At 45.9% G+C, this 11604-nt stretch overlaps 1 pseudogene; it reads left to right on the top strand.

Annotated features, from left to right (window-relative positions):
• The first annotated feature begins 257 nt into the window (after positions 1-257).
• On the top strand, positions 258-3235 carry LOC112216108 (annotated as a pseudogene).
• The last annotated feature ends 8369 nt before the right edge of the window (positions 3236-11604 follow it).

Genomic DNA, 11604 nt, shown 5'->3' on the forward strand with positions numbered 1-11604 from the left:
ACAGTTTTGACTTAAATGTGCTTGAAAATATATGATCTGAAAAATGGTTGTCTAGCAATGATCAACAACCATATGGACAGAACTTGAATTCTGAAAAGAATAATGGGCAAATTTTGCCCAATCCAGGAAAGCTCTTAGACACTTAGCCAGACAGACTCACAGCTGTAATCACTGCCAAAGGTGATTCTAACATGTATAGACTCAGGGGGTTTAATACTTATCTAATTAAGATATATTACATTTTTTATTTTTCATGTATTTTTATTTTTTACAAACTCTAGAATTTTTCTTCCACTTTGACATTACAGAATATCTTGTGTAGATCATTGACAAACAATGACAATTAGTCCCATTTGAATCACATTTTGTCAATACTTTCTAAAGGTACTGTACTTCATTTATTCTAACAACTCATATTTGAGAAAGTTCATTTTTTTGATTTATTCCATATTCAACTTGAGGCCATCACCTGGAACAAAACTATTTGTCTCTCTTGAAGTTGCATGCAATTCTCTCTCCCTCTAATCCCTCCCTCTCTCCTTCTAACCACACCCATCTGGCAGAACCAGGAAGTCCATCCTCCTCCCACAAACTCTTCTGATGAAACAAAACTGATCTGAGTCTCGTTGTCAACTGTCTGTGTGAGAGCGAACAACCGTCCAAATGGCTCAGCAGGGAATTCAGCTGGACCCGGACCAGTTCTGTCTGGATCTACTGAAGGAACCAGTTACCATCCCCTGTGGACACAGTTACTGTAGAATCTGTATTGAGGGCTGCTGGGATCAGGATGTTCTGAAAGGCTATAGCTGTCCTCAGTGCAGACAGACCTTCACTCCAAGGCCCACTCTGAGGAAAAATAACATGTTGGCTGAGGTTGTGGAGAAACTGAGGAAGACAGGACTCCAGGCTGCTCCCCCTCCTGCCCTGTGCTATGCTGGACCTGGAGATGTGGCATGTGACATCTGCACTGGGACCAGAAAGCAGAAAGCCCTCATGTCATGTCTGGTGTGTCAGGCCTCTTACTGTGAGACTCACCTCCAAACTAACTATGAATCCCCTGCTTTCAAGAAGCACAAGCTGGTCAAAGCCACCGCACAACTACAGGAGAATATCTGCTCTCATCATGACAAACTGCTGGAGGTTTACTGTCGTACCGATCAGGCCATGATACAGTGTCAGCTAGAGCAGAGAGGACTGAGAAACCGGTAAGACCAGATCAACTTGTTGGTGACTGTCTGATAAACAAATAATTAAAGATACAGTAGGAACTAAGGCTGTTTGAATATGAGATCGTTCAAATTAAATTGATCCTCGGCAGAACAAATATGAACACAAACCTTGATTATATATATATGTTAACCCAGACTCTCCAAATGTATCACCATTTTCTAAAATCAAACACTATTATCATTCTGAATGCCCTTTAATGAGTCCAAAGTTCAGTCTCAACCCATTGATACATGTATGCCTACCATAAAAACTATAATAATTCACAGAGCAACATAATATCACATATTATTATTAACATAATATATAATATTGTAAAGGGACCATCAATATTTTAGACCTTCCTCTCTATGGGCCATGTCACATCACTATACTATTGATCTACTGGACAAATAAAGCTTGATAGCTCATTGAAGAGTGATTCTCCACAGAGGCAGCTGGGGATGAGTCAGCAGAAGGTCCAGCAGAGATTCCAAGAGAGAGAGAAGGAGCTGAAGGAGCTCCAACAGGTTGTGAAGTCTCTCAAGGTGAGTATTGTTGACCAGAGGAGACACCATTTCACTTCTCTCCTCCAGGCAGAGATAGAGAGAGGGGCCCTTATCCAATCCCACTGACCCCACTGTTGGGAACAGGCTGTCTGGACCCCTTTCAGAGAACCAACAGAATATGAACCCAGTTCTACCGAGGGAGAAACCAACATCTTGACCATTACACCAAGAGGACATTCCTTATTGGACCGAGGGCCGACACTGATTTTGACGTCTCAGGCGGACTACCTCATCACATAACCTTGAGTAACCACGGCTGACCCATGTCCTCTATACATTCCTGTCACTTTCTCTCAATTAAATTACATTTAATTCAAAGGTATTTATTGGCATGGGAAACATATGTTTACATTGCCAAAGCAATTGAAATAGATAATAAACTAAAGTGAAATAAACAATCAGACATGAATAGTAAACAATAAACTCACAAAAGTTTGAAAGGAATAGAGACTGTGTACCAACAGTAATAGGTGTGTCAGAAATACATGCTGGCTCTCTGTCACTCACAGGAGGGGGTGACGAGGGCCTCAGCCAGACCCAGTAGGATGTACTGGGGAGCCAGCTGGATGCAGGCCATGGAGGACACCTGGAGCACCTTCCCTGACAGGCCCTGCTCCGTCAGAGGATAGCCCTTCCTATGGACCTCAGACAGGCCCTCTACCAGGACAGACAGGGACAATACCAGGACGCACTCATGACCCAGTGCTGGGAGAGGAGAGGAAGAGAGAGAGAAAGAGAGAGAAAGAGAAAGAGGATGAGGATGACATTTGTTGTTCATGTGTGTGCGTGCCTGTGTGCGCGTGCTTACTGATGACTCTGGTGGGGGAGAAGGGTGTTCTCTGTGGACAGGTAGCAGGAGGTGACATACTCTACTTTATGGAGCAGAAATGAACATTAGATTTGCCTTTTTTTTACTCCCAACATCTTAAAAATGTGGTACTTGTACTTTCCACTGAAATTAACCATGTAAAAATCTCATGTGAAGCATGTCAGTGAAGAGGCCTGATGTTCTCCATTACATTGACCTGCCTGAGTGATGCAGGCGCGGTACAGTATCTGCAAGCCGTACAGGGGGGAGGAGCCTTGCCAGGACCTTGACGTTCTCCACGTGTGTCTCTTCAGAGAGTTCAGGAACACCCCAAAGTGGTCAACAGGGAACTGCCTGCACAACAAACACATCAATACTAGAATAGACCACAACAACCACATCAATACTAGAATAGACCACAACAACCACATCAATACTAGAATAGACCACAACAACACTAGAATAGACCACATCAATACTAGAATAGACCACATCAATACTAGAATAGACCACAACCACATCAATACTAGAATAGACCACAACAACCACATTGTGACGTAGAAGTCCGTCACTGGCCGCGGGCAGCATTTGGTTCTTTAACGCACACACATATTCATCACTCCTCCCTGCGCCATTATACCATAAGTTAACAATGTGGGTCGACACACAATTTAACTTCTGTCTTGGTGCATGCATTTCACACTTGTCAATGTTCATATTTGAGAGATACAATAATTATTATACTTATCAATGTTGTGGATGAGCGCATTGTTTGTTTGTTCTGTTCCTCTCTCTCCATCTCTGTAGCTTCTGGGTATGCTAGAAAAGGACCCAAGCTAAGGGAATTGGGTTGGCTTTATAGTGCCTGTCCCAAATGGCTCATTAATGCATATGGGCATATTGAAAGATATTGTCAGTAATGATGTAATGTTGTAAATGTTATGTTGTGATATTGTTTAAAACCGTGTTGCAATGTATATCCTTTAGTATGTTTAGTTCATGGAAAATGTAGGTTTGTATTGTTAATTGATTAATTAATTAGGGTTAATTGTTCTGAGGGGAGGGGCTAGCCCTACAAAAGGAGCCTCTCTCCAGTCTCTAGGGAGGATTTTTTGGATTGAGCTGTGGATGGGGCAGCATTGTTGTTAAGCTGTCCCATAAGGTAGACGTTGATGGCAGTACTGTTATTTTCTGTTCCGGAATCACTTGTAAATAAACACCTTTGCACAGAAGAACTTTTGCGGTTCCGCCATCTTTTTATTTTTATAGAGGTTAGGTTATCCAGTTTAGCCATCTGGCCTACTCTACGTGACATATGGTGGCAGTGGTGGGATGGCGTACCGCAAATCAGTGAATTCCAACAAGAGAGGTAAAGGAATGCGTACAGGGTTGCATTCTCAGCAACAGCATCAACTGTCAGAAAAGGTACCTGAAGTTGAACCGGGGTGGAATACCATGGAATCGTCTGGTGAAGAAGAGGTCAAGTATGAGAAACTAGGAGCCCGACCGCGGGGCCAAAGACAACCAGAACTGGGTGAGCTGCTGACTGAAGGAGCAGTTGGGGGACCAGAACCACACCCAACCATGGTAACCCTTTTTCAGCAACTTTTCACCTGCCTTGAGAGGAGGGACGAAGACCTCAAGCAGGAGTTACGTGGCCTACGCCAATCTATCCTCACAGCTCCCCACCAGGCGGAACTCGTCAGTGAGAGCCCAAGATTGGGTCTTCCAACACCAGGACGACAAAGGCTCGATGCAGCAGGGACTTCAACTCCACAGCAGGCACCCCAAGCAGTAATGAGGCCAGCACCAGGAGACCAGTCCAGCAGTGTTAACGTCCATCTTCCAGCATTCCTGAGGAAGGAGCCAAAGATGCCCTCATAACAGCAGGGGAGGACATTGAAAACTACCTGCTGAGGTTTGAGCGCATGGCTAAGACGTGGCAGTGGCCTGAGGTAGAGTGGGCCTGCAGGCTTGTCCCATTGCTCACGGGCAAGGCCTTAGAGGCTTACACAGCAATGGATGAGGGGCTGGCCAATGTCTACAAGGGCTTGAAGGAAGCGCTGCTGGTGAAGTTTGACATCTCACTGGAAACCTACCGTCAACGCTTCAGAGCTGCATCAACGCCATCGGGTGAGTCGCCGACAGAGACGTACCACCGCCTCAAGGGTCTCTACCGACGATGGGTTCGACCGGGGAGAAGACACAGGACGAAATCGGGAGGTCATCATCCTCGAGCAACTTCTACAAGTTCTACCACACGACATTCGAACCTGGGTCCGAGAGCACGAGCCCAAGGACGGGCTTATGGCGGCCAAGCTTGCACTGCAGTATCTTAATGCACGTAAAGGGGGCCCACCACAACCTGCAGCACCCGCTCCAAGGAGTCTCAGAGACACAAGGGACATCAGAAACGCCAGAGATGGTGGAGGTAACTCTGGGGGTTATGTGTCTGGGAGGTAAGGGATCATGCAGTTCGCTCTGATGGGAGGGGTCTGACCTGTTTTTACTGCCGGCAGCAGGGGCACAAAGCTTCAATGTGTCCCCTACGTAAATCCAAGCTCTCAGGTTACTGTTATGTACCCAGAGAGGGGGATGGTGTTCAGAATAGACAGACTCGGGAAGGGTCATGCTTGGTACCTGTAAAAGTGAATGGTAAAAGTCTTACTGCAATGATTGACACCGGCAGTTCCCTGTCATTGATCAGAAAAGGTAATGTACCTGTTAATGACATTGATTATGGTCATCAGACACTGATCCAATGTGTCCATGGTGACCAGTCACAGCAGCCCACAGCTGAGCTCACAGTTGAGATTCAGGGTCAGAAATACCTCCTCAAAGTTGGGGTAATGGAGAAGCTACCTTTTGAGATGATTTTGGGGAGGGATGTGCCTGTACTCTCTGATCTGTTGGGAAGTGTGGGGGTCAGCTATATGAGCAGTCAGTTTGCCAGTCTGATGTTCAGATGGCATGTTCAGTTGTCACTCGTGCCCAGGCCAAAGCTGGTTTACAACCTCTGCCTGACTTGTGTGATAGTCTGTGTGAGGGGGAACCAAAGGGCCCAGAAAGTCATGCCGCCAGCGGCGTCTTGAGAAGTATGTGGGAACCCCTGTACCTGTTGCTGATGTGTCTGGGTTAGAGGTGCAATGGGATGTTCCACAAAATTTTGCTACACTGCAGAAGTCTGACGCAACCTTGAAATGTTTGTTTGACAAGGCCTTAGCTGGGGACAGTCAATCTTCATGTGGGGGATTTACACAGTAGACAACCACATACTCTACCTTGGGTCAGAGGCAGATAGCAGGAAGTTGGTGGTGCCATCTACCTGTAGACCACTTGTTCTCAACCTTGCACATACAGTTCCATGGGCAGGCCATCTAGGGCAACATAAGACCTATCTTAGGCTAGGCTCCCGTTTCTTTTGGCCCTCCATGTATACTGATGTACAAAAATACTGCAAATCATGCCCCACGTGCCAGAAAACCAGTGCTGTCCGTAGGTCTGAACGGGCTCCTCTATGTTCACTGCCAGTTATCTCTACCCCATTCAAGAGAATTGCAATGGACATTGTTGGACCCTTGGAGAAGAGTAGTGCAGGTTACAAGTATATATTGGTGATCTGTGACTATGCCACCCGGTTCCCAGAAGCCTTCCCACTCCGTTCCATAACCACTCCAAAGATAATCAGTGCTCTTGTTCAGCTCTTCTCTCGTGTAGGAATCCCAGATGAAATCCTGACGGACCAAGGGACAAACTTCACCTCGCGACTGATGGTTCAACTCCACCGACAGCTGGGCATTAAAGGCTTGAGGACTACTCCCTACCATCCCCAAACGGATGGGCTCGTAGAGAGATTCAATCAAACGCTCAAGAACATGCTGAGGAAGTTTGTGGCTGACACTGGTAAAGACTGGGATAAGTGGTTACCCTTTCTGCTTTTTGCTTACAGGGAGGTGCCTCAGGCATCGACAGGTTTCTCGCCATTCGAACTCCTCTATGGATGGCCAGTGCAAGGACCACTGGACCTGCTGAAGAAGTGCTGGGAAGGTTCCCCAGTAGCTACCTCAGGACAGGGGATTGTCCAGTATGTCCTCCAGATGCGAGACAGGTTGGAACGGTACCGAGAGGAAGCTAGAGCAAACCTTCAGCAAGCCCAGAAGGCCCAGAAGAGAGGCTATGACCAGCACGCTCGCCACAGAGAGTTTGAGCCAGGACAGAAAGTCCTGCTCCTCCTTCCCTCGTCTACCAGCAAGCTACTTGCGCAATGGCAAGGACCGTACCTAATCGGGAGGAAGATGGGTCCAGTGACCTACGAGGTGCTGCACCCGGACAAGGGTAAGAAGAAGCAAACCTACCATGTGAACCTTCTCAAGGCCTGGGAGGAGGAAGAGGAACTCTCCAAAGGAAAGTCCTTTCTGGTCCGCAGAGTAGAAGAGGATGAGTCGGATGGGGTCACAGAGGCATGGAAAGAACGAGCAGAAGTCATACTGGCTCACCTGGAAGAAGACAAGCAAGATGAGCTGAAGCAGCTGTTTGGCAAGTATCCGGCCCTCTTCAGTCAGAGACCAGGAAGAACCAAAGTCCTGGAACACGTCATTCGTTTGAAACCTGGCCAGAACCCTGTCCGCCAGCATCCTTACCGTGTGCCTGAGAGGCTGGTGGTAGCCCTCAAGGAAGAGGTCCACACCATGATAGAGATGGATGTTGTCGAGCCATCTTCAAGTGAATGGAGCAGCCCTATTGTCATTGTCCCAAAGAAGGATGGCTCTTTGCGCGTCTGCATGGACTTCCGTAAGGTGAATGCCATCTCCCAGTTTGATGCCTATCCCATGCCCCGCATTGACGACTTACTGGAGAGAATAGGTAGAGCTCATTACATCACCACATTGGATCTCTGCAAAGGGTACTGGCAGGTGCCCCTGGATGAACAATCCAAGGCCTACACTGCATTCCGGACGCCAATGGGCCTGTTCCAGTTCAAGGTCATGCCGTTTGGCCTTCATGGGGCCCCTGCGACTTTCCAGAGGCTGATGGACAAGGTCCTCCAGGACTGTGACGATTACTGTGCGGCTTACTTGGACGACGTGGTGATCTACAGCCACTCCTGGGAGGAGCACATACAGCATCTTAGCAGCGTCCTGGGGAAGATCCATGAAGCAGGCCTCACGCTTAACCTCCTGAAGTGTGAGTGGGCGAAACAGGAGACAAAGTACCTGGGTTACCAGCTGGGTATGGGTGAAGTTCGGCCTCAGGTGGAGAAAGTGGAGTCCATCAGGAATAGCCCTCAACCCAGAACCAAGACACAGGTGAAGTCCTTCCTAGGTCTGGCAGGGTGGTACCGGAGATTCATTCCACAGTTTTCGACCATCGCTGTCCCTCTGACCAACCTCACTTCGAAGGGGGCCAGCAACCCTGTGAAGTGGACTGAGGAGTGTGAGGAAGCCTTCATGACACTGAAAAAACGACTGTGCTCATTCCCTGTTCTCCAGACCCCTGATTTTAAGAAGAGATTTCTCGTGCAGGTGGACGCTTCGGCTGTAGGAATTGGAGCTGTACTGGCCCAAGGGGAGCCAAGAGAAGAGCTTCCTGTGCTGTACCTGAGTCGGAAGCTGTTGCCCAGGGAAACCAGGTATTCTACAATCGAAAAGGAGTGCCTGGCTATAAAGTGGGCCATGGATAGCCTCCGTTACTACCTTCTTGGGAGGGAATTTGACCTGCACACGGACCACAGAGCACTGACCTGGATCCAGACCATGAAGGACCGGAATTCTCGTGTGACCAGGTGGTATCTGGAGCTCCAGCCCTTCAGGTTCTGTGTCCGTCACAAGGCAGGAAAAGAGAACGTTACTGCGGACTACCTATCAAGGCTCCCGAACATGGTCGCTTCAGGAGAGGAGGAAGGTAATGTGACGTAGAAGTCCGTCACTGGCCGCGGGCAGCATTTGGTTCTTTAACGCACACACATATTCATCACTCCTCCCTGCGCCATTATACCATAAGTTAACAATGTGGGTCGACACACAATTTAACTTCTGTCTTGGTGCATGCATTTCACACTTGTCAATGTTCATATTTGAGAGATACAATAATTATTATACTTATCAATGTTGTGGATGAGCGCATTGTTTGTTTGTTCTGTTCCTCTCTCTCCATCTCTGTAGCTTCTGGGTATGCTGGAAAAGGACCCGAGCTAAGGGAATTGGGTTGGCTTTATAGTGCCTGTCCCAAATGGCTCATTAATGCATATGGGCATATTGAAAGATATTGTCAGTAATGATGTAATGTTGTAAATGTTATGTTGTGATATTGTTTAAAACCGTGTTGCAATGTATATCCTTTAGTATGTTTAGTTCATGGAAAATGTAGGTTTGTATTGTTAATTGATTAATTAATTAGGGTTAATTGTTCTGAGGGGAGGGGCTAGCCCTACAAAAGGAGCCTCTCTCCAGTCTCTAGGGAGGATTTTTTGGATTGAGCTGTGGATGGGGCAGCATTGTTGTTAAGCTGTCCCATAAGGTAGACGTTGATGGCAGTACTGTTATTTTCTGTTCCAGAATCACTTGTAAATAAACACCTTTGCACAGAAGAACTTTTGCGGTTCCGCCATCTTTTTATTTTTATAGAGGTTAGGTTATCCAGTTTAGCCATCTGGCCTACTCTACGTGACACACATCAATACTAAAATAGACCACAACAACCACATCAATACTGAAATAGACCACAACAACCACATCAATACTGAAATAGACCACAACAACCACATCAATACTGAAATAGACCACAACAACCACATCAATACTGAAATAGACCACAACAACCACATCAATACTAGAATAGACCACAACAACCACATCAATACTAGAATAGACCACAACAACCACATCAATACTAGAATAGACCACAACAACCACAGCAATACTAGAATAGACCACAACAACCACATCAATACTAGAATAGACCACAACAACCACAGCAATACTAGAATAGACCACAACAACCACAGCAATACTAGAATAGACCACAACAACCACATCAATACTAGAATAGACCACAACAACCACATCAATACTAGAATAGACCACAACAACCACAGCAATACTAGAATAGACCACAACAACCACAGCAATACTAGAATAGACCACAACAACCACATCAAATCTAGAATTAAGTGATCATGCCCGAGAAGCCAGTGTTTGGAGGATAAATGGCTGTTAGGCCTGAGACAAAGTTGATATATCCTCCAAACACCGGCTTCCAGGGCATTATCACTTTTTTGCAATGGGTTACCAACATGTTCAAAAAATGGTTGATATATTTTCACCAAAAACTTTATTTTAATGAATTTATTCATACTCTTTCGTCCTTCCACAAGATGTAGTCCGGACACAAATCTAGAGTTGCTACCCAAACTGGTCGTTCATTCTATTGGTTCGGTTGCCAGTCGTTCAGTCTTTTTGTTCTGAATCTATGGACGTGACCGATCGTTCTGAACGTTCCATTGGTGTACTGGCTGGCAACATTCTTATCCCTTGCTTGCTAGCTAGTCAATTACGGCTAACTAACAGTCACGTCAAATAGTGCAGCCAGAATAACAAAGTAGCTGCATTTGTATTTGTTTAAGCTGTTTTATAGTGACGTTTATTTAGATAGATCCATATTAATGAGCTAGTGATGCATGATTTCCCCTGGCATAGAAAAGGTGCTCTCTCGTCAGGACACTGTTGTTCAGAGGAGCTAGCCAACAACACAGCTAACACAATCACTTCAAACTGAAGCTGGAAAGACTGCAAACTAACTGCACTGCAAAGAAATGGACATTTTTTTGTATATTGTATATCCATAAAACTTATGCCAGCTGATTCATGATTTCGACTGGCTGAGAGGCTCTGCCTGCCTGTCTGTCTCGTTCCAACTCCCGACATGTTCATTAATATGGGACAGCCGGAGATTGAATTTGAATATTGAAACAAAGTTGCAAATGTCAGAGAGGCAGACAGAGAGCAAGGTTTATACAAATCTCCGTTGTTGAAAACGAAATGTTATTCTAAAATAAATGTGAGATAATGTCCAGATATATTTATATAGTGGAGATCAAGTTTATAAATTGCCTGGCTGGGCTGATGAGAAAGTAGATTGCGCAGTCAGATGGAACAGAGTAATTAGGCTTTTTAACTCGATAGATTTAGCCAGTGGTAACTTGTGGAATAGAAACCGATTGGAATGCAGTTTTAACCAATCAGCATTCAGGATTATACTCACCTGGTGTATAATAGACCACAACAACCACGTCAATACTAGACTAGACCACAACAACCACGTCAATACTAGACCACAACAACCACGTCAATACTAGACTAGACCACAACAACCACGTCAATACTAGACTAGACCACAACAACCACGTCAATACTAGAATAGACCACAACAACCACGTCAATACTAGAATAGACCACAACAACCACGTCAATACTAGAATAGACCACAACAACCACATCAATACTAGAATAGACCACAACAACCACATCAACACTAGAATAGACCACTTAAATCTAGGTATATACATACACTGTAACAAAGGTGAAACATAGTCTGTGTGAAGTTGAGGTTGTGTTACCTTTTTTGGGCCTGAAGTTGAGGTTGTGTTACCTTTCTTGGGCCTGAAGGTGAGGTTGAGGTTGTATTACCTTTCTTGGGCCTGAAGATGAGGTTGAGGTTGTGTTACCTTTCATGGGCCTGAAGGTGAGGTTGAGGTTGTGTTACCTTTCTGGGACCTCTAATGAGGTTGTTGTAGACCATGTGTATGGCGATGAGCATCAGCAGCACAGACATGAAGGGGATGAGGAAGCCCAGGTTGTTGGCCACTGACTGCTGGATGTAGGTGATACCCAGAAACACTACTGTCGAGTTCAGGTTCACCAGCCAGTAGAACCTGAGAGGACAACATAACAACAAGGGTTGAGGGTGTGAGGGAAGAAGTTGTGTTCTGAAGAGAGAGCCTTGACCTACATCTTCTCTCACTCT

This window comes from Oncorhynchus tshawytscha, linkage group LG01 (assembly GCF_018296145.1).
Source record: "Oncorhynchus tshawytscha isolate Ot180627B linkage group LG01, Otsh_v2.0, whole genome shotgun sequence".
In the NCBI taxonomy this organism is placed as follows: domain Eukaryota; kingdom Metazoa; phylum Chordata; class Actinopteri; order Salmoniformes; family Salmonidae; genus Oncorhynchus; species Oncorhynchus tshawytscha.